The sequence below is a fragment of the Panthera onca genome, chromosome B4 (genome assembly GCF_046562875.1).
Source record: "Panthera onca isolate mPanOnc1 chromosome B4, mPanOnc1 haplotype 2, whole genome shotgun sequence".
In the NCBI taxonomy this organism is placed as follows: Eukaryota; Metazoa; Chordata; class Mammalia; order Carnivora; family Felidae; genus Panthera; species Panthera onca.
Window position 1 is genome coordinate 115,395,235 of NC_138345.1, and position 5,332 is coordinate 115,400,566.

At 40.9% G+C, this 5,332-nt stretch overlaps 1 pseudogene; it reads left to right on the forward strand.

Annotated features, from left to right (window-relative positions):
* Positions 1-1,413: 1,413 nt before the first annotated feature.
* Positions 1,414-4,375, forward strand: LOC145715623 (nuclear prelamin A recognition factor pseudogene; annotated as a pseudogene).
* The last annotated feature ends 957 nt before the right edge of the window (positions 4,376-5,332 follow it).

A 5,332-nucleotide genomic window follows, 5' to 3' on the forward strand; every position in this document is an offset into this window, starting at 1 on the left:
TTTAGGCCTGGGTATTCTTCCTATGTGTTCTCTGTGTACCTCTCATGGTATTTGTCACACTGAATTGTAATTCCCTCTTCTTTCATAGATTGTTCCTACAATATATACCCTTTTCTGCCACATTTATATATTTATTTTCCCGATTCAGTATGTGTCATCTACTTTATTTTGTATGCAGAAAATTTAAGTTTAATGTAGTCATAATGCTAATGAATTATACATATATTAAAGGGATAGTTTCAATAAATTTGACAACTTAGGTGAAATGGACAAATTCCTGAAAAATACCAAAAAAAAAAAAAAAAAACTGACACAAGAAGAAAAAGAAAAGCTAAATGGCCCAATATCTATTAAAGAAATGTAATTTCTAATCAAAACTTTCCTACAAGGAAAACTCCAGAGCCAGATGGCTACTCTAGTATATTTTATCAGACTTTTAAAGAAGATAAAAGTATTAATCCTATACATTTCAGATAGCAGAGCAGGAATGAACACTTTGAAACTCATTTTATGAAGCCAATATAATCCTGATATCAAAACTTGACCAGGAAATTTTACAAGAAAATTACAAACCAATACCCCTCGTGAATATAGATTTTTAAATTCTTAATGAAATATTGCAAATTAAACCTTGCAGTATAAAGGATAAGATGCCATGGCCAAGGAAGGTGAGGTTAAACATTGAAAAGTTAGTGTAGTTCACCACATTAATAGAATGAAAGAGAAAAACAAAATGATAGTCTCAGTAGATCCAGAAAAAGCATCTGACAAAATTCAAAATCCATTCATGTCAAAAACCTTCAGCAAGTATAGAAAGGAACTTTCTCAATAAAACAACAATCATCTTTGAAAAATGTAATAGTGAAACACTAAATCTTTTTCCCCTAAGGTCAGGAGTAACAGAAGACAAGAATGTGTGCTGTCACCACTTCTATTCAGGGTTATGTTGAAGGTCCTAATCAATGTAATAAAACAATAACAAAATGCATCAAGATTGGAAAGAGTTGTGCTTCCTGATTTCAAAACTTACAACAAAACTACAGTAATCAATATAACTCTAATGCCAAAAACATAGATATGTAGATGTAGATATATAGATCAGTGAGCTATAATTCAGAGTCCAGAAATACACCTTTACATTTATGGTCAATTGACTTTTGACAAAGGTGCCAAGACAATTCAATAGAGGAAAGAAGAGTCTTTTCAAAAAATGATTTTGGGAAAACTGGAAATTCACATGGAAAAGAATGAACTTGGACGCCTATATATATATGCAAATGTTAAGACGAATCAAAGATCTAAATGCAAGAGCTAAAACTAAAACTCAGAAAAAAACAGCCATAAATCTTAATGACATTGGATTAGGAAATGGTTTCTCAGATGTGACACCAAAAACACAAACACCAAAGGGGGCAGGGGGGAAACAGGTAAATTGTACTTTATCAAAATTAAAAATTTTTGTGCTTCAAAGAAGACTATGAAAGTGAAAAGACAGCATCTCCTGGTGTTCCTCTCAGGCCGAGCCCTGGCCCCTCACCTGCTCTGCTCCAGATGAAGTGTGAGCACTGCACGTGGAAGAAGGGAGAATTCTGTAAGTTGGCTGATGCCAAAATATTTCTGAGTAACTGCCTGGTATGTGACAGTTGCGTGACTGGAAGAAGGGATCCAGGTGTCCCAACAGAACACCAAGGACTTCTTTTGAATTCTGAAACTTAATAAGAAATGTGATACCTCACAGTACAAGGTGCTGGCAGGGTCAGTGCGTCCTCAGTCTCTGCTTTATTTTGCTGCTAAATTCTGCCTCAGTGTGATACATCTAGAAGATTCCATGGCTTCCTCAAAAGTCTTGGGGTGCACTGTCTTTGATACAACAACTGCTAGGGAGTTCAGCATCCTGGAGAGTCAGAATCTGCCTCAACACCACCAGCACAGTGAGGAAGAGCTGGCATTACCCAGGCTCACCTCCACCAATCCCAGCTGGGTCCCATACTCAGAGCACTTGCTGTCACCACCCCTCCCACCTCTGCACCACCAAGTCTCCTCAACAGATCATGGGCTCCCTGGTGAAGGATTACTTCACCAGATGGCAGAACCTGTCCCCAGACAAGATTTTTCACATAATTGTGGCCCCTTGCAAAGATAAGAAACCGGAGACCCTTCAAGAAGATTTTCCTATGGCTTCACTTGGTTCCCAGGGTGCTCACTGAGTATTAACCTCAGGTGAAATTGTTCAGATGATGGAGCAAAGTGACCCCTTGGTGAAAAGATGCTGCCATGGACACCGATGCCTGAAGGAGGAGAAGGTGAGGCACTGTGATGGGCCCAGCTCCAATGGGTACCTGGTGCTCATCTTCAGACACGCAGCCAAGCAGCTGTTTGACAACATGGGGAGGACACCTGCTGCACCCTGAGGAACAAAGACTTCCAGGAGGTCACCCTTGAAAAGAATGGGGAGGTTCTGTTATGCTTTGCTGCTTTCAAAACATCCAGAATATGGTTCTCAAACTTAAGAAGAGCAAGCTCCCATACCACTTTGTGGAAGTGCTCACATGGACCAGGGGGTGTTTAAACAGCAGAGGCTAAGCCCAGACCGAGGATGGGCATACAGAAAAGGCACTGCCGTGGCACATGAAAGGCTTCTATGCTGACATCCCCATGCAGCCCCCCAGACGAGCGCCCACATGCAGCAGCTGTACCAGGAGTGGCTGAACAGGGCCAACTCCCCCAGAATCCAGGAAGCCCTGCACACTGTGTGCCAAGGCCAGGGCTCCCTGCCATCAGCTGAGACATCAAGTGGTCAAGGTGGAGAAGGCTGGGAAGCAGGCCCTGCCAGTTGCCCAAGGAGGGAGGAGCGACTGAGTGTGGGCATCAGAGACACTAGAGGAAAACTGCTCGGCTTCTCAGTTATTACATCAGTTTTTTCAGAATTCTCTACCCTATATTTGTTTGTGACTCCCTCACGCAGTTTGATTTGGTGCTATCTTTGTAATATGTGTGCGAGTGCAATATTTTAACATGAAACAAGGACTGCCCCAATTGAAGTATCCTTTTGTCTTAAGACTGAAAAATAGGGGCACCTGTGTAGCTCAGTTGGTTATGCGTTTGACTTTTTGATTTCACCTCAGGTCATGATCTCACAGTCATGAGCTCAGGCTCTGTGCTGGGCTTGGAGCCTGGTTAAGGCTCTCTCTCTCTCTCTTGCTCTCTCTCAAAAAAAAAAAAAAAAAAAAAAAAAAAAAAAAAAAAGACTGAAAAATATCCCAAAGAACAAGAATGAAGACACACTACTATCTTTTAGGCTTAAAAAAAAAATCCAAAAAACGTCCTGTGAAGAGCTAAGACCTCCCCCCACCCCGCCAGAAGTTCAGATTCGTGTGTCTCGGAGAGATTTGATGTGGAAATGAAGACAGGAGGCAGGCAGGCTGCAGGGGCCTGTTGTGGGGCCACAGTCCACAGTCTGCCTACTTTGCTCTTATTTTTACCTACTTGCATTACTCCTGAAAACGTTTTTGTCAGAACATGAATAAATTGCAACCTTTTGGAATTGAGAGCTTATATATAAATCTGGATTTCCAGCTTTTCTGGAACAGTGGTCCACATTCCTCACTACTATGGTTTCCAGAGTGCAGTGGCAGCCTCCTTCTGGGACCAGACCTCTAACTCAGAGGCCCTGTGGGTGCTGGTGGCTTAGGCCCCAGACTTGCACTTTTACATTCAGGCTTTAAGGTGAACTCACCTTAAGGCAGGGGAAGTCTGGCAAGGCTAACAGGCACTACAGATAGAAGGTGGAGGCCGGAGACAGGCTGCCCACTTAGGCCAGGCTGTGTGGTCAGGAAAACAGCTATCTTAGTCTCTCCGCTGTGGGGTTAGCAGCAGAATGTGTCCTGATCCTGCTGTGGTCCCGCCTCTCCCCTACCTTGCTTCTTTCATCCTGCAGCCTGCGCAGGAGGCTGTGCAGAAGAACCTTAAAGAAGAAAGAACAGTTTACCCACAAAGAGAAAGGGCTAGTGGCAGCCAGAAATGTACAGAATCACAACACTCCGCATCAGAACTCATCCCTGAAATGAAAGACATCTGAGAATGGCCTGCAGTTGGTTTTTCAAAGCACTTGGATTTTGTTAACCTGAGCGATGATGTTCTTCCTGAGCCCTCCATGCTCTAAAGCCTTAGCAGGCTCAGTTTCCTTCATCATATTCTGTATCATATTGTACCTGTAAACCTATCCAAGTTGATGGCTGGATATTGTGTGAAATTGTATATTTTGGGGGCACCTGCCTGGCTCCATTGGAAGAGTATGTGACTGTTCATCTCAGGGTTGTGAATTCAAGCCCCATGTTGGGTATAGAGATTACTTAAATAAAAACTTTTTTTTTAACTTGTATATTTTTTTCTTTCAATCTGTTCACAATCAGGTTTCATCCTCCATGGTAATTGATATAGAATACAGTTGAAGAATATGGAAGAAAAAAAGTGAAGAGACAACCTACAGAATGGGGGGAAATATTTGAAGATCATATCTGATAAGGACTTGTATTCAAAATATATAAAGAACTCTTACAACCAACAATAAAAAGACAAGCTAATAAAAATGGACAAAGGATTTGAATAGGGATTTCTCCAAAGAAGATGTCCAAATAGCCAATAAGCACATGAGAAGATGATCAATATCATTTGTCATTAGGGAAATATAAAAACCATGATGAGTACCATTTTACACCCACTAGGATGGCAATAATAAAAAAGATGGACAATAACAAGCATTAGTGAAAATGTGGAGAAATAGGAACCCTCATACCCTAGTGGTGGGAATGTAAAATGGTGCTTTGGGAATAGGTTGGCAGTTCCTCAAGAGATTAAAACATAGAGTCACCATGTGACCTAGCAATTCCACTCCTAGTGAATTTGAAACACAGCCATACAAAAATTTGTATACAAATACTCATAGCAACACTATTCATAATAATCAAAAGGTAGAAACAACCAAAAACCCATTAGCTGATGAATGAATAAACAAAATGTAGTATATCTATGCAATGGAATATTACTCAGCCATAAAAATGGAGTACTGATTCAAGCTACCACCTGGATGAACCTTGAACACGTTATATGCTAAGTGAAAGCTACATATTGTATGATTCCATTTATATGAAATGTCCAGAATAAGCAAATCCATGGGGAGTAAGAAAATAGATTAGTAGTAGACAGGGGCTTGGAATGGGGACAAGGGGGGAAGTAACTGTTAGTGAAAACAAGGTTTATATTTGGAGTGATGAAAATATTTTGAAATTAGATAGTGATGAAGTTGCACAGCTTTACAAGACCACTGAATTAT